General features: G+C 34.5%; 1 protein-coding gene and 1 long non-coding RNA gene across 2 annotated transcripts in view; one reads left to right on the top strand and one right to left on the bottom strand.

Moving 5' to 3' along the window:
• THSD7A (thrombospondin type 1 domain containing 7A) overlaps window positions 1-22774 on the bottom strand; it is a 268582-nt gene that overhangs the window by 105553 nt on the left and 140255 nt on the right. The window lies entirely within an intron of this gene.
• Window positions 19406-22763, top strand: LOC150001426 (uncharacterized). Its single transcript, XR_016513030.1, has 3 exons — window positions 19406-19538; window positions 21259-21333; window positions 22707-22763. It is a non-coding gene; the product is annotated as an uncharacterized LOC150001426 (long non-coding RNA).

Genomic DNA, 22774 nt, shown 5'->3' with positions numbered 1-22774 from the left:
AAGAAGAGCATTCCTCTCTGACCCTGTAAATGATCAAGACAATTTAATAACCCAGAGTACCAATAAACCAGCGTAAATATCAACAATTAAAGATGTATGTACTTAATATGAAATTTTCACTTGTCATATACTAGCCATTGCATTTATATGGATTCATTACCAGATACTGAATTATCATCATAGAAAATTAAAGCTTCAGGAATGCTGCCCATATTTTAAGAGATGAATAAACTGAGTTTGTGATAGGAGAAAAGACACGTCCAATGTTTTACAGTAAGTGACAGAACACAGGATTACAATTCAGGTCTTTTTATTCATATTTTAGTAGTCTTTCCAGTACACTTCTAGTGATGATTTGCATATATAATATCTTGGTTATATTACTCAGGGATGTAATTTCATGAATTGCCAAGGAGAAAGGAGTACTGCTTTGGCTAATGAGTTGGAACTTCATAACTGTGACTGGCCAAACCCCATTAAGAGCTTGTCAAAATATTTCAAGTAGCAGTAGCAGCCATGATTTAGAGTATACTGTGAGTGAAGTAGAGTGGATAAAAGTTGTTAACCTACATAAATTGAGAACGTTTGGTTGTGGTCATTTTTTAAAAGTTATTTGACAATTCTCCTTTCTGAATTAGAGATTTCTAAGAGCTACTATTTGTATGATTTTAAGCTGTATTCTAGCTATAATGAGGTATAATACTTAATTAGTGATTTAATGAACCTACTGGAAATAAATTCAAACCCAAAAGTCGAGGTAATTATACTCATAAAATACACACATCCACTAAATGCACTCATAAGATCCGAAGATTTAAACTAGTTCATTGACCCATTTCTTGAAATTAGAAAGGCAGAATGGAAGATAAATAGGGTTGTTGATTAAGCCTCGCTAATGTCACTGCACTCTAGAAATGACTCTGTAAGAACTGATTCATGACTCCAGATGACCCACTACTGATTTTTTAGCTCTTTCAGAGAAGAAATTATAAAAGTTCACTCTGCTGATATAATATAGTCACCCACCCCCCACCTTCCTGTAAAACGAGGCTTCCACAAGACAACTGACCGTGCCTGTGTGCAGAGATGACATTATTGGTTCAGGTAGTAAGGCCAAATTCTGGTTTCAGGGTGAAATGCTGTAAATAATATTTTGATTATAAATTATTAATTATGTGCAAAACTATTTTTTCTCTTTTGCTTAAAGAAAAAGTAGACTATTTACTGACAATATAAGTTTCCATAAGACAATGATTTAGTCTTTAGAGGAGTGATAAACAAGCTGTATTTAAATTGCATATTTGAAAGATTAAATATTAATTTTTAACTGAAAATCAGGAATCAGGATATAATTAATTCCTTAGGAGATTCCATGCATATTTAATAATGAGCCTGAATTTAGGGATGTGGTACCAATTGTTCTGTCATCTCATTAGCACTTTGGTAATAGGAGGACATATGCATCTTTATTTAAATTGCTGCTATTTATCAGAATTACAGTCATGGTCATGTAGGTAAGTCTTTATAGGTGCTGCAAAGAAATAAAAAAGAGAAAGCAATACAATATCTTCCCTGTCCAAATAATTATTTTTGGTATAAAATGTATTGCCATCTGTCACATTCATAGAGTTTAAGCAAAGGAAGGTAGAAATATTTCCATATAATTAAAAAAATCAGGAAACTACATTTCAAAACCTACTATATACTGAGATAGAAAAAAAAAAACAGTTTTCCCTTCTAAAACACAGTTGGGTCATTAAAAATAGATGTATAGAGTAAAAAGTCAGGCTATAAAGTAAAAAGTAAGCACAAGGGAATCAAATAAGAGAAAAAGAAGAAAATCCCAACATATAATAGTTTGGAGTGAGCTTTTGATTGCCATTTTACCTCAAGTCCTTTTTAGGACCTTCTATTGATCTGAGCTGTCAGAAGACAACTACACTATTTTCAACACAACTTCATAAATGTCTTGTATAGGAAGCACATTTTACAGATGCATATAATGAGCTACATAGAAGAGAATTTTATAGTAGGTTTACTTTTTGATACTTTATGAAAATTGACAGACATATCGTCTCTATATGCTAATCTCTTCCCATCTAGAATCAGGTGCTCTTCTGGAATTTTCAACGTTAGTAACTGAATACTGCTGGAGAAAAATGGCTCAGACTATTCAGATCTACAGATCTTTCTGGTCCACCCCTGTGCCTGCAAGGCTGTAAGAGCCACAGAATACAAGACAGACACATGGCTTAGGGTTAGGGTTAGGCCTGAAGTTAATTCTATCCTTTCACTATTTTCTGATGTCTTCAGGATCTCTAATGATGTCCCCTTTCCACACTGAAACTGGTAATCTGTGCTGTATATTTTTCTTCATTTGTCTTTGTATGGGTTTGTAAATGTTATTAGTCTTTAAAACAAATTTGAGGTTATCATATTCAGTGTATGCATTCTTTTCTACTTCACAAATGTTTTTCTCTTTAAAACTTTTTTCCTTCCTATTATTTTGAGTTTATATTTCTATGCTATTTTTTCAGTGCATGGGAAGAATACTTCACTCATTGATTTTTTTCAGTAGTCCTTTATTTCTAACAGTCTTTAAAATTATATATTTATTTCTATAGATGGCTTTAGCTGCATCTCAAGTTTTGATATGTAATATTTATATTGTAATCAGTTTAAAATATATTCTACTTTCCATTTTTATTTTTTCTTTGATCCATGTGTTACTTGAAAAATAACTTTTTAATTTCCACACACATATTTATATTTTTAATATTGATTTCTAGCTTAACAGTATTATGGTTAGAAAACATTCTGGAAGATTTGAAACCTTTTACATTTAAGGAGACTTGCTTTATGTCCCATAATATTTAAAGATTTCATATTAACTGAGAAGAGTACTCTGTGATTTTTAGATGTGGTATTCTCAGTGATATTTGTTAATTGTGCTTTTAAAACCTTTTTTACCCTTACTAATTTTTGTTTGATTGTTCTATCCATTATAGACAGTGGTCTATTAAAATGTCACATAATATTTACATACTATTTATTGCAATCTTAGATAACTTAATCCAGTTGTCATGATTGAATTGATTTGAAGCTGTGGAGAGTCTTTTTTGTGTTGGTCTACTTTTTATTTGCTCTTTTGATTTATCTTAGGTATAACTCTTTAAGATCCCACATCAAAGACTGATGAGCTAACTAAGGCACTCTTTGGTGGGCCATGACTTTTCATTTTTTGTCTTCATAGTACTATGGAGCTATTTAAAGCTCAGCTAATCTTCTCAGATTTGCAGGCACCCCTTCTGTAGTTGCAAATACCAACAGAGCTATCCTGGCTGGTGTGGCTCAGTTGGTTGGGTGTCACCTGGCAAACCAAAAGGTCACCAGTTCAAATCCCTGGTCAGGCCAGAAGGCAGCCAATCAAAGTTTTTTCCTAACGTCAATATTTTTCTCTTTCTACCTTCCTTCCCCTCTCTCTAAAATAAAAATAAAATTTGATAAAAAGTATCCATAGAACTAAAATGAACCAAATATCATGCTTATACTTTTGCTATTCTCTCATATCTGTGCTTTGTAATTCTTTACTTTCCTATTAGCTCTCCAGTGCTTTCAAACAATTGTATAATTATATTTTCCCACTTTTACTAATATTCTTAGAAGTATAGTTAGTCCTAAGTATTAGTAGTGGAAGTGTTGCTAGCTATGGCATTAGCAAGCTTAACTTGAGTCCCAGTTCACTATTCTATAAAACAAATTTATTACTGCTTTAAAATTTTTCTAGTGTTTACTTTGCATATAGTAGTAACTCAGACAAGAATTATATTTGACTTTATCCAAATATTCTTTACTTAGAGATGTGATCTAGTCTTGTGGCTTTGTATATCTTTAAACACTTCACAAGTCATACTTTTTTCCTGGTGTCTTTTTCAATGTTCTGTTCCATAGTCATCATTTGCTGGTTGCTTTCAACTTGCTTATGCTGTCAATATCACATATAAAAACGAATTCATCTAAACAATGCCCCTTCACAAAGCCATTTACTCCTATTAATTTAGATAAATCTCTTCATGGTAACATTGTTTTTTAAATTATTCAGATCCCAAACTTGAAGACGAGTTTGAATCAACTTTCTATTCAAGTTTATTCAAGTGCAAAGATCGGATTAGTCCTAAAAATGTCACTCACCTGTGCTCTTTTAGCTCCATCATGAGAATCTTGTGAAACTTAGCTCCTTATCTTTGGACTAGTTTACATGTCTCCTAGTTCTTCTCTCTGCTTCCAGATGCTCATACATCCCTTCTATCCTGCAGGTTTTTTCAGGCTAATACAGTAGTTTTAATGTAGCATTTGATAAAGCCTTCAAATAAATTGGTATATTCAAAAATAAATTCCAAGCCATTAGGTGGCATACAAGCCCTTCTATTAGGATATAATCTTAGGTTGTTAACTCTCCCTTCAGATTGTCTCCAAACTGCTTTCAGATGAAACTTCCCCTCTGTACATTGGTATCTTCAGTTCTCCAGGATGTGTGTGCTCCTCTTCTTCTTGTCTCTATTCATCAACTTGTGTCTTTCCTCGCCAACCTAGAACCCCTTCTTCCTTCTCTCAACTTTATTGAATTCTTCACACCATAAAATGCTGAGTTAATCTGCACCACCTCTGTCAAATTTCCTCACCCCTGGAGTCAGGAGCAATCCTTCTTCTGAAAATATGCAATGTCTATGGGGACGCAACATGGTACTTTGAGAGAATGCAGACATTAGAGTCAAATGGAGACAAGTTTTAAACTCTTTTCCAGCTGCACAATCTTGAGTAAGTTACTAGTTTCTTGTCTGCAAAGTGAAGTTAATAGTAACTGTTTTGGTGGGTTCTTACAAAACTTAGATATGATGGATATAAAAGCTGAACATAGTATAAAGAACCTAGTGCATAACAGTTGCTAAAATAAGTGGTAGATAGGACTTCTATCATTATTGATAGTTAAGACTCATTTAAAATTAATTATGTGTGATTTTATTGTCAATTATCTTTTATGCATTTATTCTGTATATGCCACTGGGATATAAAATCCTTTGGCCTAAGAGCCATGGGTATACTTTTGCATATTGTGAAAATAACAGCTGCTTGAAATATCTGTTGACTGACAACATATTTACATGAGATAGTAATATTTTTATAAATAGACTTGCTGAATATTTTTTATGTTGGTAAAACAGGTTATAATTAAAAAGTCTTCAAGTTTTGGTATAACCAGACCAGCCCCTGAGCCATTCCAGCATTCATTGATGAAGCAGTCACTGAGAGGACTATATAATCAGTGAACACAAGCATATTGATTGTGCTCAACAACAGAATCCTTCTTCTGTTGAATAATCCAATCAAATGTCATTTTGTGTAAGAGAAAAAATAAATTTGACGACAGACAAAAGTCTCAGAGATGGGGAGGAAGAATCAATTTTAGTCATGGAAACAAGTGGAATCAATATTCAGACCCCAGTTTACAAATACACTGAAGGGGCTTACAGAAAATCAGAATTCTGACTGCGCTATTAAAACAAACGAACCCGCGAACACTGCTCTCCAAAATGTAGCCATTCAAAATTTCTGTATCTTTTTAGAGAATGTTCAATATATCACCAATCAATCTGCTTTAAGAAACATAGTGATTATTACTAACATACTACACATTCAGACATTTTATACATCTGAACACATTCACACACACACACACACACACACACACAATATCAAGTATACAAAGCATATTCAACCTGAGCAATCCCATTAATGGTACGTCTTCCTGTCCTGACTATAAAATATCATCTAAGTCACCTTCCATTCTTTTAGACCTTTAAAGAGTTAAATATACCTACTACATTTACATAGCCTTATATTTTCAGAGAATTTTATATGCAATTACTAATTTTTAAAAATCTATTTGCTAACTGGCCTAGTGTGATCTCTGAGATAGAACTCTCTAGAGACCCCAAGATCATCAGCTCAGGGCACCGAGATAGGGCCACATGCTTCGACGGAGTTCCCATAGTACTGTGTTTCTATTGTATGACTTTTCCTTCAAATGGATAAATGGGGTGTTGGAGGAAAAGAGGGTTGCCACATAGCAGTGTAGGTAGTCACTGTCTTCTGACTGGTCTAAGGTATATGTCTGGAAGTGGGAATTCAATATATGAATTCATATGTCATCTTGTTCCCCAAAATGTTTTAATGTAGTTTGCAACCCATAAGAGTTAGCTAGTGCTACTTCTAAAAAGATGACAAATGTTTATTTTAAAAGTAAAGACATTAGAGAAATGAAGTTAACACAAATATTTGTATATATGAAACCCCATACATTGGTTATAGTGTCCTGTTAGTTCTAAGCTTTTTAGCAGTCAGCACATAGGAGGATTAGTTTACAGATTCACACTGGGAATGCACAATTTTCAGGAGAGGTAAAATTGTTCTTGATTTAAAAAATGTAAGTAAATTAGTTCCTACAATTTTCATAAAGGAGATAAATGCATAATGTAATACATAAATGTGACCACAACAACCTGAACATGCCTTGGGACAGTACCTTCAATATAGGCTCTATTCGGTGAAAACAATGTAATGTATAGGCAACTGTATAGAGAAACATATTTCCCTATGTAAAAAATATTACACCTGATCATTGTTTTCTAAAAGGATTTCTTAAACCCCTTTTGATATAGAGTAGATATAGATTTCTGATATTTGTCCTAAAACCTTAGAGTTTTTAAGCTCTTTAGATCTTCAGTCATTTGGTATGACCAAAATTAGGGAAAGGAGAATTAAGGCCTGATAGAGATTTTGCCAGGAGAGTCTTCCATAATTCTGTTGGGGGGGTGTTGGAGGGATGGGGATCTCAACTGAAGGAGAGTGATAAGTGGGTGAAGTTATTTTCCAGAGGAAAATAATAACAACATATTCATATCCTCTGTTATTCCTAGGACAGAATTTCTAATTAGAAACCCATGAGTCAGAGCCTTTATTCTCCACTTTCTTTTAAAAATGCATGTTTAGCCCAAAACCTATGGGACACAGCAAAAGCAGTCCTAAGAGGGAAGTTCATAGCAATACAGGCATATCTGAAAAGGCTAGAAGAATCTCAAATAAAAAACCTAACCATAAAGCTACAAGAACTAGAACAGCAACAACAAACAAAGCCTAGGGCAAAAAGAAGAAAGGAAATCATCAAGATCAAAGCAGAATTAAAGGACATAGAAATGAAACGAACAATCCAAAAAATCAACAAAACTAGGAGCTGGTTCTTTGAAAAAATAAACAAAATTGACAAACCTCTAGCCAGGCTCATTAAGAAAAAAAGAGAGAAGACCCAAATAAACAAAATCAGAAATGAAAGAGGAGAAATCACGACTGATACCTCAGAAATACAAACAATTATAAGAAATTACTACAAACAACTCAGAGAAGGAAAACTCTGACTCCAAAAAACCTCCGCTGCCTTGCGGCATACCTCTTCAGGGGAAAGGCTAAGGGAGTAAACCCCGACAGAAAATCCGGAGCCGGAGTCCCTAAGGTGGTTTGACGTTGTAGTCAACACCGGCAACTCCTGCGGCGCACCTGAAGCCAAGCTGTATTGACTCCGTCTTTCCCTTGGACCCTTCAGCTGCGAAGAGAGGGGGGTTCTGCTGCATGGGCAACAGCAGACCCTCCATATCACCCTGCCCAGGCTCTGTAGCTTCAGCTTCACTGGAGAGGACACTCCAGCGTCATTGCAAGATGTCGATTCAACACGGGAGGAGACAGATACCGTGTCACTCCCGAGTCGGACTGCACAACCATTCTCGGTGGTGCAGATAGACTCTTAAGAAGCTACACCATCGTCTCTCGAGACGGACAGCTGCCGACGACTACAAACAACTCTATGGCAAGAAATTTGACAACCTAGTAGAAATGGACAGATTTCTAGAAACATATAACCTTCCAAAACTGAATCAAGAAGAAGTAGAAAGTCTCAACAGACCAATAACAAAGAAGGAAATTGAAACAGTAATCCAAAATCTCCCTGCACACAAAAGCCCTGGACCAGATGGCTTCACAGGCGAATTTTACAAAACATTTAGGGAAGAACTAACTCCTACCCTCCTCAAACTATTCCAGAAAATCCAAGAAGAGGGAAAAATCCCAAACTCTTTCTATGAAGCCAGTATTACCCTAATCCCCAAACCAGGTCAGGACCCAGCAAAGAAAGAAAACTACAGGCCAATATCACTGATGAACATAGACGCTAAAATCCTCAATAAAATTTTGGCAAACAGGATCCAACAATACATCAAAAAGATCATACACCATGATCAAGTGGGATTCATCCCAGGGATGCAAGGATGGTTTAATATTCGCAAATCAATAAATATAATACATCACCTAAACAAAATGAAAGACAAAAATCACATGATCATATCTATAGATGCAGAAAAAGCATTTGATAAAGTACAACACCCATTTATGTTGAAAACACTCAGCAAAATGGGAATAGAGGGAGCATACCGTAACATCATTAAGGCTATATATGAGAAGCCTGAAGCCAACATCATACTCAATGGACAAAAACTGAAAGCATTCCCCCTGAAATCAGGAACTAGACAAGGCTGTCCATTCTCCCCACTTCTATTCAACATAGTGTTGGAAGTCCTAGCCACAGCAATCAGACAAGACAAAGAAATAAAAGGCATCCAAATTGGGGAAGAAGAAGTAAAACTATCATTATATGCAGATGACATGATAGTATACCTAGAAAACCCTATAAACTCCACTAAAAGACTACTTGATGTAATAAGTGAATTTGGCAAAATAGCAGGGTACAAAATAAATATACAGAAATCTAAGGCATTTCTGTACACCAACAATAAAATCTCAGAGACAGAAGCAAAAAAGAAAATACCATTTACTATAGCAACAAGAAAAATAAAGTACCTAGGAATAAACTTAACCAAAGAGATAAAAGACCTGTACACTGAAAATTATGCAACATTGAAGAAAGAAATTAAGGAAGATACAAATAAATGGAGGCAAATACCATGTTCTTGGATGGGAAGAATCAACATCATCAAAATGGCCATACTACCCAAAGCAATTTACAAATTCAATGCAATCCCTATTAAAATACCAATGACATATTTCACTGACCTAGAACAAATCCTCCAAAAATTCATATGGAACCAAAAAAAGACCCCGAATAGCAAAAGCAATCTTGAAACAGAAGAACACAGCAGGAGGAATCATGATACCAGACATCAAACAATACTACAAAGCCACTGTGATCAAAACAGTCTCGTACTGGCATAAGAACAGACATATAGATCAGTGGAACAGAATTGAAGGCCCAGAAATAAACCCAGGCCTCTATGGTCAACTAATCTTTGATAAAGGAGGAAGGAACATAAAATGGAGTGAGAAGAGCCTCTTTAACAAATGGTGCTGGGAGAACTGGACAGGGACGTGCAAAAAAATGAAACTAGACCACCAACTTACACCACACACGAGAATAAACTCAAGATGGATTAAAGACTTAAATGTAAGCCGTGATACCATAAAAGTCCTAGAGGAAAACATAGGCAGGAAAATTTCAGATATCACACATAACAATATCTTCACGGATACATCTCCCAAGGCAAGAGAAATAAAGGAAAAAATAAACAAATGGGACTACGTCAAACTAAAAATTTCTGCTCAGCAAAAGAAAACATCAGCAAGATGAAAAGGAAACCAACCATATGGGAAAACATATTTGCCAATGACATCACAGACAGGGGACTGATTTCCAAAATACATAAAGAGCTGATACGACTCAACATCAAGAAAACAAACAACCCAATTAAAAAATGGGCAAAGGACCTGAACAAACACTTCTCCGAAGAGGACATACAGAAGGTCCATAGACACATGAAAAAATGCTCAACATCATTGGCCATCAGAGAGATGCAAGTAAAAACCACAATGAGATACCAACTTACACCTGTCAGAATGGCCATCATCAACAAATCAACAAACAACAAGTGCTGGCGAGGATGTGGAGAAACGGGAACCCTACTGCACTGCTGGTGGGAATGCAGACCGGTGCAGCCACTATGGAAAACAGTATGGAATTACCTCAAAAAACTAAAAATGGAACTGCCATTTGAACCAGTGATTCCACTGCTAGGATTATACCCGAAAAATCCTGAAACCCTATTTCAAGAGAACTTATGCACCCCTATTTTCATAGCAGCCCTGTTTACAATAGCTAAGTGCTGGAAACAGCCTAGGTGCCCATCTGTGGATGAGTGGATCAAAAAACTGTGGTACATGTACACAATGGAGTACTATGCAGCAGAAAGAAAGAAGGAACTCCTTCCATTTGCGACAACATGGATGGAATTAAAGAGAATTATGCTTAGTGAAATAAGCCAGGCAAAGAAAGCAAAATACCATATGATATCACCCAATACAGGAAACTAAAGAGCAACACAAACAAACGAACTAAATAGGCAAAGACTAGAATAGTAGTCAGTAGGGGGGAGGGGGGAGGGAGAGAAGGGGGATAAGTAAGGGAAGGGTCAGGTCAAGGAATGTATATGAATGACTCATGGACATGGACAACGGGGAGGGATATAATTGTGGGAGAAGGGATGGGCTGGGAGGGGGGAGCAATGGGGAAAAATGGGACAACTGTAATTGAATAACAAAAAATAAAATTAAAAAAAAAAGGAATAAAAAATAAATAAATAAAAATGCATGTTTATGTACAGACCACCAGGCAAATACCCAGCTGAAGTAGGTTACTTAGCTTAAATAGGAACTAGTAGGAATCAATATTATTTAAAATGTTCTTTGGGTAATATTTCATCTCATTCATTTATACAAATTTTCTTTTAAGTGTTTTTCTCATTTATCCATGGGCTTTGCTTTTTTTGTTTGACAGTTTCTATTTTTGGTTGCTAGCATATCAGACTATCTGAGATAAAAACCTACTGTTGACAATTAAAAAATATTTTTTTTATTAGGCCATCTTGAATCACTATAAATAAATTACTGTAAATAAAAGATGAAAGAGTTATCAGTTTAATGTTAAAACATCAAATATAAGGACCAGATTACATCAGGGCTGTGGAAGAAATAATGTAAGAAAGTATCTATCAGCCCATTGCTTTCACTTTTCTGAGAGTAAGAAATTCATTGTGGTAATGTTTGTTTGATTTCCACCATAATATGAAAGTACTGGGAAAATAAAAGAATATCAATATATACCACATATTTAAACAAAATAGCAACATGCGATACAATATTTTTCTTTTGTTACACATTCACTATCCCATATTCTTATTCATTGCCCCACTGTCCTTTAAACATTCACAGGATAGTTTGCACTAGGTCTATTAAGGCATTTTACATATTTCTGTAGAATTTGAATGCCTAGGAAATAAAAGGATTATGGTTGAAACACTCAGATCAACTCATTCAATACCCAAGCTACAAAGAAAAGTTTCAGGAAAAATGATACTTTATTAGTAGCAGCAAAAATTGGCATAAAAGACTTTTTCTTAAGACCCGAGAAGAGCTCACACATAATTTTCAGTTATGTGCTGACTTTGCACTTTGATGAACAGAAGATTCAGAGAGTTCAATGAATTACATAAAAACTACTCAGTAGCAGAGTCATAACTAAAAATTTACTTTCCTATTCCTAATCTCTAAAAATGTGGCTTAAGTCTTCTCATTAATACACTGATGTTTGCTTTTAGAAGATCACTAAATGAGAAAGACAGGCACTATAAAAAGCAATCCTATCACCTTCTATCTTTGTTTGAGAATCTCTTTGTTCTACATAAAATTTTCAAGTCTCTACTATGAAAAATAAAGAAAACTTTATAAATAATAGAGAGATACACCCTGCTTTGGGATGAAGAGATTATATGTTATAAAAGATGGCAGTGTTTCCTAAATTCATTTAAGATTCCCAGAAACCCAGTCAACAATTACTAACTACTAAAAATAGTAAATTTGCAACTTGGACAAATGACTAATTAGTAAATTTTTATAAGTGTTCTTTCACTTTGTAGATTAATTTTACCACATAACTGTTAAATGCTATTTTTAAGTATTTTTTCATTTATCCAGTGACCTAGTTTTGGTGAAAGAACAGAATACAAAGGAATGATAGAAAGATCAATAGACCTAATTACATGCATAGTCCTATACATAATAATTATTAGAACTAACATGTTTTACCCACACAAAGATATTTTTATTGTTCTCTACCATTTCCTGTAGTCCTTTTAGGTCTTTATTGGCTAATGCATTCTTACTCCTTTAGTACATGCTGTAGAAAAATTATTTATGTAAGTATTCACATTTTGGGTATTATTCCTTAGAACAGATTATTAGAAGTAGTATAGATTAACAATTTGAGGTTTATAAACATATATTGTTAAACAACATTCTAAATATCATAATAATTCTATGCAAGAGTTTCTATTTCCTATCACTGTATGCTCTTTTTATTGACTTTATAGATAGGGGGAAATATATACTGTCTCTTTAATTTGCATTTTGTGTTACAGTGTTCTCATACGTTCGGTAACCACCTGTATTTCTTCTTACATGAAGTGAGTGCTGACTTTGTGGTGGTGCTTTAGAATGTGGCTTGATGAAGGGTTGAAAGTCAGTGCAGTGGTGAACTGCTGCCCTTGCATCTTACATTCTGGATGAGTGACAGTCTTGCTGCACAGCCTCCCAGAATGGGGTGGGGTTCCTGGATTTGTGCCATACAGTCTATTCCTAGTATCACAGGCTCGGATCTTCTCAACTGTTCAGATGGAGGAGGCTAAGTCAAAACTAATTCATTTCAGATAAATAATTTTGGGAGGATATGGGAACTTTGTAAAACAGATGAATAGTTAAGGTGAGTAGAGAGGTGATTTGTATGTTATGTATGTCTTTATATGTTATATATGCCACACCAGCAAGAAACACAGCTCATTGCAGCCTGAGCTCTTCATAGTATACTAAATGGCCCTTGAACTCTATACAGTGGTTGGCAAAAGTAGGTTTACAGTTTTTATTTAAATAATACAAAATAATAATACAATAATTAATAAATATTAATTATGTGCATACTCACAACTCTAAACCTACTTTTGCCCACCTTTGTATCTCATTTTTAAAAAGTAGACAAGTTGAACAAGAATAACGGAGGCCACTTTACTTCAAAAGAATTACTGACCTTTTTCTCTTCTATGAGAAAGGTGAAGGTGGAAAGAAACCAAGATATACTTATTCAGAAGGTATGGTTAACACATACCCCCAAATCCACATTAAGTACAATTTTGTAAGAGTTAAAAAAAAAAAAAAGAAAAGAAAGAAAAATATTCCTTTTCCTGAATTTGACTAAATGACTACTGGATTATTTTAAAAGAAACAGCAGCAACTAGCTTTGCCTTTCTTTATTTTAACCTGAGATAAATACTTCCATTTTCTCGACATGAAAGCCATAGTCTTCATACACATTATGCTTTTCACATTGATATTAACCTTTCTATTGACTAAAGATACACTTTAAGTTACCAGTAAACTGATTTTAAAAAGACTTTTATCAAGTTAGAACAAGGGAATATTATTGTGATCGAGGGTAAAGGATTCTATGACTCACATGCAACCTTGGTTTGTTTTCCCCAACTGCAATCAATACATGGTGCCTGAATACATTCACCTCCACAGCACTAAAGTTATTTAATGTAAACCCATCCTACTAAGAAACTACATTGTAAGTGAATGTATCAAAACACCTAAAATACATAAATATAATACTCTTCATTTCAAATTAAAACTATAAGAAAATAAACTTTACAATTAAAAATGAAAGAACAATCAACATTTTAATCATTGTTAATAATGTTATAGATCAATGCCAGGAACATGCAGCTTAAATAACCTACTATTTGTAAATAACAGAATTAATACAATTGTAATTATTTTTTCAATTATTTCTGCATAGAAAATATATTTAAAAATTATAGCTTTCATCAATATTATGTGATACATTAATCTTTAACATTATTATGTAGATGTCAGAGGTGTGCATGTATGAAGCATGGATATAAATTTCACCAATAATAATGAAAGATATTCTTTTAACTATAGTATCATGAACTCTTTATACTAAATAATGAAATCTTCAATATAAGTTCTTCATGTATTTGCTACATCATGCTATCTGGAAGAGTCCTTTTCATTAGCATCATAACAATGCATAAAAGGTTCTTCACATAAAATATAGGTTCTAAAATATATGAATATATGTTGCCACTTTCTAAATTTACCATGTGACAGGTTAACAAGACAGAATCAACATCACTGATTAAAAACAAATTTCACCACAATAAACCTCAGGATTATCTCTAGATCAACTTTATCAAATTTTGTTTTATAGTCATACTTCTTAATATAGTTTTAAAAAAGAACAGGAGCACTGTCTCTACCTCCCTGCTGTGGTTGGAGTTCTATTTCCAAATGATCTGATTACAGCACTTCTCTAGCATAACACTTTTAATTCCAATAAAATGGAAGAGTCTCTTTAATTTGGCTGTTTTTTTTGTTTGTTTTTTTTTTGTTTGTTTTTTGTTTTTTTTTAATCATCTGGTACCATCCAGAAAGACTCATCTCCTTTGACTTTCCAAACACAAATTCTGCAGTGATGTGCCCAAGAATCTGCAGCTCCACAAACATCTCAAGTTCTTTCACACCTCTGTGCTTTTGCATAGCTGTGATTTCAGCCTAAAATATACTGACCTTCTTAAAAATTTTTATATATCCTTTGAGTTAACACATAAATCATCTCTTTTCAAAACCTTCAGTGACCTCCAGAAAGAGAATAAACTCTACCCTTTCTGTGCCATAGCACTCTGAACATATCTCTAGTTTAGAAAGTATTGCACTATATTAAAACAATTTGATTAGACATTTTCCTCAATCCCACTAGATGGTGGATGCTTGTTGGGCAGAAACTGTCTTTATTAATGTAAATATCAACAGCACAAGCTACAGTGACTGAATCAGAGCAGGCACAATAAATGTTGTGGAATGAATGAATGAATGAATGAATGAGTATAGGTATCAGACTTTTGGAAGTTTATCCAATGTTCAGGCCAATGCTAAGCTTTGTTAATAAGATAAGAACTTCTATAGAGGGTTCTAGCTCTCTCATGGAATGCAGTCATCTGCTGGGTTGTATCTTAGAAAAGCCCAGAGGATGCTCTCTGCATAAATTTCCTATTTGAAAATCCAAGTATGGCTTTGGATCACAGTTAACATTTGGAATCTTAATAAAAAACAGCAGGCAGATATTTTGTGACATATCATTTCTATCATCCTCTCAAAAATGATTTCCAGCAATGGGATGTTCTAATGTTTAAAAGGCAGAAGACAATAGGAAGAAAAAAAAAGATCTTGTAACGATAGTGACAAAAAAATAAAAAGATGGCTTGAGGCACTTTACACACTCCACCATTTCTGCTGGCCTACCTCTGTTTTGGTAAGGGTGTTTTCGTAATCTATCAAATGCTCTGTAGAGACAAAACAAGTTTCTTTTCTTTCAACCAGACTGTCAGCTGCATTTTTTTCTACTGAGAAATCTTCTATAGAAATTAATTTTTTGGAAAAGCCACATTAGACTCTTATTTTGTATAATGTAGGGATTTTGGAAATGTCACCGATTCTTTTAAAAATAAAAACATTGATTAACTGATTACAGGTGAATTTAGTATACATCTGAAAAATAGAAACTCTGGCAGCCACACAATCACAGCAGGGACTTTCTAATCTCTTTCCTGTATTGGACCTCTTTGGGGGTAAAAATAATGAAGAGACTTCCCTGGTTGAAATAATGGCTTCAGGTAATAATTAAAAGTGGCTTCATGTGAACAGGAGATTCAGTGGCTCATATGCCACCAACTAATACCTCCATCTCTCCTCCTGCCTTTTTATATTTTCAACTTTATGTACTGACGCTGGACAGCTCCAGCAACTCCTTTTGTTGTTTCTGCTAGCTCAGATCGGGTCATGTGCTCATCCTTAAAGCGATCACTAGGGCCAGCTATATGGCTTACAGCCCTGGTGTGGAATGGGCTGAATTTCTCAAAGAAAAATCAGAGGTAGAGTTGATGAGAGAAGAGAATGAATGAATGTTGAGGAGGCAAGAAACCTATAATTGATATATATCTTTTAAATTTTTAATAAATTTAGCAATCTCTTTTGATCAAAGATTTATACATTTAAGGTATAAGAGCAAAGATTTAAAATATTTACTAGTCAATTTACTTAAATTCTCTACCTCCTCGTAGCTAACTGGCCAAACTGAAAGCTGAGAAAATGCACTCTATTAATGTTGTGGCTTTTTATACTACGTGCCTTGTTTCAACAATAAGTGGCCCTATAATATAATAAATGTCAGATTGAGAATCATAGCTAAAGAACATCTCCTTATTGTTTCCTAATGTGGATTACTGGTGAGTTTTTTTGGAAGATATATTTTCCCCAGCTCCCACTTAATGCAGTGCTTAGTACCAGCAGTCTTGAAGATCAAAGATTATTATAGTTTTCTTTTCTCATTATATTTCATTGCCAATCTGTATCAATATTTCCTGATCTTATATAAATCAACTTAAGTCCAATTTCTGGCCACAGTCAATGGCTTATCTTCCTAAGAAAAGAAAACTGCCATTTCCTGAAACAACACACTCAGAGCAACAGCTTGGTCAGACAATTAGAAAAATGTACACTCGTAATCTACTTGCAAATTAATAGTACTATGTTACAGTAATTAATTTTCATAAATTAGGTCAAACTCAAATAATACTAATTAAATTCAGAAGACATTACTGATCAATAATTTGAATCAATAACATGTGTCAAGTGAAGAAATAAATGTAATTTAGAGATCTGTTTCACTTTGCATAATAGGTGAAAAAATTTTCTATTATGAAGTTTTACTGTTATATAAACTTATTTTATAATAGCTAATAGAATAAGAAGCAGGCACCCATTTCTTTAAAACCATATAAAAATTATCTTAAAATAAGCACATTTATGAAAGTGTCACTGTAGCACATATATGAGGCTGCTATTTAATAAAATAAGTGAGCTAGACTGTAAATTATTTAGTCAGTATGGGGAAGTAGTAAAATTCTTATCTTTAGCCAGACAAACAAAAAACAGTAGTCTTTGTGCTTAGTTAACTTTTTCACTATTGATCTAAATGAATACTTAAATAGTCTTTATTATGTATCAGGCACAATTCTTATCACTAAACATATATTGACTTATTTATACTCCACAGCAATACTATATGTAGGTAATTGTACTATCTTTCTTTCACAGAGGAGGAAACTTAGTTATAGATGATTTAAATAACTTGACAAAGAAAGTGGTTAATATTTGAATGTGTGTACTCTGTACTTCACTGACTGAGTTCCAGAAAATTGAATCTCACCAAAAAGCAGTCTAATGATAAAATGCTGGAGAGAAATCCTTCAGATTATAGGCTTTTATGCACATTCTGTTTATCTTTTTTTCTCTTTATGCAAATGTTCTTTTGCTCTTGTGTATCAGAACTTGAGAGTAATGGAATTTGAAGGCATTTTGAGATGATAATAGAGTGCACAATTTGGTGTCAAGCTTTTTCTGACATCTGGTAGGTAAAGTCTGAGTTTTCAGTTAGAGCAATAACGAAGTTTACTTAAGGAAAAAATGGATTAATTTTCTGAAAAGATGTGATGTTTAGGGATAAAAGAAAGCAAGGATTTAGTGATGAATCAGAAATTTACTGACAATCTTGTTACGTAGAGCACAGTGCTGGGAAATAGGTATGCAAAATAGGTCATGATCCCTACTCCAGAATAACTAACAGGATAGAGGTGGGAATGGGTAACAGCAAAGTATAAATAACCAAATTCTATAAAATGTACAATGGTGTAATAAAAGACAGAAAAAGTGGTTGGGAAAACAGACAAAATAAGATTGGGAAGACATTCTCAAATGGCTCTGAACTTTATGCAAAAGGCAACAGGAAGCCTGCAAGAGATTTTAAGCAGCTAAATGACACATGACAATGGAAACAGAATTTGTGGTGGGAGACCTGTAATCCCAGAGGAAGGAAGACCTGATTCTGGGACACCAATATCTCCATTAACTAACTGCCTTGGTTCTTCCCAGACAGGGAGGTTAATTATTATTTTAAACTAGCATCGCCTTTCCATTGTTGCAATCGCTGCCTAAGCCTCATGTCCATCTCTTCCCTGAATGACTGCAGTAGCCTCTTCACCCTCTTCACTCCTCTACTCCTTTAATGTTTCATCTCAACAGAGCAATATGAATTATTCTTTAAAAATATAAGTCCGTTTTGGTCACTCACCTGTCAGACCCTCCAATAGTTTATGTTGTATGATTTATTTTCCTTTTCCTCTCGAAAAATCTATGATTAAAAGGTAGCATTAAATTATTTATTTTGAAGTGCACAGAAGAGGATTTATGACAAATTGAGAGAAAAACAGCTCCTCTGAAAGTAATGGCTCAAAACAGATATGTAAAAAAAAACAACAAAAAAAAAACCTCATCTATATTTGAACCAGGTGCAGATTATGAGATAGTGAACTTTAAACCCGATGATATAATTGCATGAGGATTTTGGTGGCCTTGGGTGGAGAAGAATTATATTGTGCATGTGGAGGAGTAAAAACAATGGTGGCCAGAGAGTAGACTGAAGTAAATGAAATTCTTTGCCATATTCTTTGTAATGTCTCTCATCAAGACGTACAGTCTATTTCTCTACCCATTGCGTTGTCATTGTAATTTTCTTTGACCAATAGAAGGGTGGTTGTCCCTGTGAAAGCAGTGCCCTAAAACCACTATGTAAGGAAGCTGGCCTAGCTTAGTGGAGGATGAGAGTCCATGGGGAGAAGCCCTGATATCCCTCACCAACCGCGAAACATGGGACGGAGGTCAGCTTTGACCTTCCAGTTATAGCCCAACCTCCACAAGTGAGCCCAAAGGACACCTGAACAGAAACTTCCCAGAATTATGAAATGTTCTCATTGGTTTTGGGTTCAGACAGTGAGTCGGAGGTGGTCTGTTACCCAGCAGTAGTTAAATGACAAATGGCCTGAGAGGTAGAAAGAGAACCAGGGGAATGTAGAATCAATGAGGTTATCGGAAGACCAAGTTTGACCAGAGATAAGAGAAAAGCAGTCAAAAACAGAAAACAAGGGGCCTGGCTGATGTAAGAAATGAGGTGTATCTGTTTTAATAATTAAACTCCTGCCCAGTTTGACTGGAAAGTGAGCTTTCTATCCATATAAGCTCTTTTTCACTGACCCATATGCAAAAACTAGCTCCCATAGTTTGTGTTAAGAATTTGATCACCTATGATAAAGTGCAAGGCTGTTTTCTCTCATAGATGCCATTTGAAGTGGTAGCTAACACTTCCTGGGAAATTCATATCATTATCTCATTAAGTGGTAAGTAAATTATTGGTTACTTAACTTTCATCTGAGGTTTCTGCTAAATCTATACTATTAAAAAAACAAAACAAAAATAACTCTTTCTAAAACTCTATTCTTTGCTAAGGCATTGCTCTGCAAAATAACATTGGCTCAATCCTGAGGGTTTTTTTTTTTACAAACCAAACACGCACATACACACATACACACACATATACACACAGGGCAGACAGATCAGGGTATCTGATGCCAGATTCTTTAAGGCCAAACTAAAATTGTGATTACCACAAACGAAGAGTGAAGAATAAACCTATTGTTTCAAATTTAAAAAAATTGTTATCTTTGTAACAAATTGAATAGAGAATCTCAATCCAATTTTAGGAAACAAACTCCTACTAACAGTGTTAGGTGATCCTAATTGTAAAGTAAGAGGCCTTAGTTTTATGCACAATATCCAACCTAATTATATTCCAAACACATTAAATGGTGTAGCACTCTACAGGAAGGAAACTTAGTTGATTTATTGCTTAAATTATAGAAAAACAACTCAGTTAGAGAGCATATTCTTGCATTTAAAATATCAGCTTTTCCATGTAATGGCTGTGTAATTGGTGTTAAGAAGCAGATTTCAGTTCCAGAGAGTGATTATGCTTCTGAAATTATATAACCCAGCTCTATACATATGATTTGGACATTCTCTATTTTGCTTCTTTGTTCTCCCTTGTCTTATGGGTTTCTCCTGGGAGGGCATCCTTAATAAACCTTGTGTATTCTAATCCTTGACTTGGCTTATGTTTGTAGGAAAGCTTATTTATATCCTCAGTCAGTCATAATATTAGACTCAATGATAAGCTTTGTAATTTCCCTCTTTCTGTTCCTTGTTCTTGACTCCCTACCCTCTGACCCCTCCAAACTGTTATTCTTTAATAACATTTAAAGTAAGTTGGTTACTTTTAACAAGTAAGTTAGAGTTATTCGAGGTTATCCACATAACAATGGTATTCTGCTTTATCTGAATTTTGATATGCTTTACCAAGTGGAAGAGGCAGGAGATGAACCAGAGCCATGGTGCTTTAAGAGAGGCAGGACACACCATGAGGGCCCTGGGCCGTCGCTGCCCTTACTACTGTGGCTGTGTAATGATGAATTGTTGTGTCAGTTGATTTCCATAGAAATATAATTTTTGGTTTCATAAAAGTCTGTGTATAAGCATGAGTCATGCACATCAATGTCACTGATTATGTTTAACTTTTACTAATGTGGAGGAAAATAAGAAAAGTAGCACAGTTGTTGCAGGCATTTTGAAACTGCTGAGGTTCACTGCTCTACAAAGCAGACCCCAAAACAAAATCACAAAACTGTGGTTTTGAAATTCACAAAGAAAGGTGTCAACACTCTGATACCTGAAAGAGAGCACATGGTAATAAAATATTGATGGCATCATTTTTTTTTTCAACAGAGGAGAGGAAAATATAAAAACAATATTTGGTTTACAGTCTCAAGTAATTAATAAGACCATTGGTGTTTTTTGTTATTTTCTTCTTCCCACTTTTAACTTAATAGTCTTGCTTTGTTCTCTAAACAACCAGCTTGGGAAACAAAATACTCTTGCCTAACCAAATCTACACCTTTAAATAAAACATGGGCACATTTCACAAAAACTGAAGTAGGGAAGATTTGGGTTTTCTCATTGATCCAACATCCTCTCGATCTAACATCTGCCCCCACCCCACGTCAGCACCAGACCTTCGGAGTAGTAATTCCTGGATTTGTGCTCAAGATCTGAAATTGCTTTCCTGACCATCTTAAAATTGTGAGTGATATTTTTTCTATTACCCATAAAATGTCTCTGAGTTCTCTTTCTTGCATTTCTGTGATACTTCTCTGTTGGAGAATTTACACAGTATAACTCCTGGGCGCTCTCACAATCCTTCCCCAATCCTACTCCTTAGAAGACAATTGGAAAATGAAAATAAGTAACTTATTTATTTATTTATTTATTTATTTTAAAAGCACCAGCAAATCCTAATGAGCTGATCTCTGGAAGCTTCACAAAAGAAAATTCCAGGAAAAAAAAATACTTTAAATGTTTTGAGGTCATTAACAAAGCTATACATTTGTAACGAAGGTGGGAGGAAAAAAGTCTTTTTATTATTTGCTATATTCATGGGTTCTAATTCTTAATTTCCCTAGTTGAGCTTTAACTTAATTATAAAACAAAATCTATAGCTGCAGCCAGGCCTAGAGGTAGAGCCTGTACAACTAATCAACTTTAATTCCCTGGGTTCGATTTAATTACAAAACAACATTTGGTGCAGCTGCTAAACACTTACTAGGTGACTGACCACATGGTAATAATACTAGAGTAGTATTTACAGCTCTCCAGCTTTTGCTCTGATTCCATCAGCTCAATTATGATTCAATTATATATAAATTTGAACAGCCTCTAGGATGTACAATAATAGAGAATTTTCCTAATTTTATACACCCCTGTATCTGAGCCAGTTAAAATATTGAGCCACACTCCAGCTAATTAATGTCAGGAAGTAAAATTTAATGATGAGAGAGATGTATTGATTTAAGGACAATTATAAAAATTAAATATCAATAGCATGCCTCTTACCCCTTTTAATTTATGCTGTCTGTGAAATAGACAAAGTGAAACCAGCTTGTGTACACTGTTAGTTATCTATTTGCGTTTTTGGTTATAACACACATTACTTTTCAATATAATCAGGCATAGCTAACTCATTCTCTCCTTGTTCTCTCGCGTTCCACAAGACAATTCAGGAGGCGGATATTTGTGTTACAAAATACTTTACCTAAAAAAATTAGAATTAACCAGTGATATTTTTTAAATAATCAGTTTCTCTAGAATATTTAAAATACACTCAATTTGCACAAGCACTCAGGAAGATCTCTGACCTAAGTGAGATCTGGTTTTTCATCTGATAATACTTGGGCAGAAGTTTCATACACAATTAGCTTTTCATCTTAGCATTTTTAAATTTAAATTTAGCTCACTCAGATATACCTTTTACCACATATAAGATGCCAGTTTCCTCCCTAGGTCTATAGGAGGATAAGAAAAATTATTTGAATTGAGGGGAAAAAAATCAAGAAGTGGTATCAGTAAGGGAGTTACCAATGATGCTAAAATAAATATTACCTTTACTGTTTTTACAGCAACTAGGAAGATAACAGAGAGTGAGCCATCAAGTCCAAATCAGGATTTGAACTGGGTAAGTGCAGCA

Source organism: Furipterus horrens, unplaced genomic scaffold (assembly GCF_987537825.1).
Source record: "Furipterus horrens unplaced genomic scaffold, mFurHor1.1.pri manual_scaffold_9, whole genome shotgun sequence".
Taxonomy (NCBI): Eukaryota; Metazoa; Chordata; class Mammalia; order Chiroptera; family Furipteridae; genus Furipterus; species Furipterus horrens.
The sequence above is the reverse complement of the archived record's forward strand: the minus strand, read 5'-3'. Positions and strand labels throughout refer to the sequence as shown.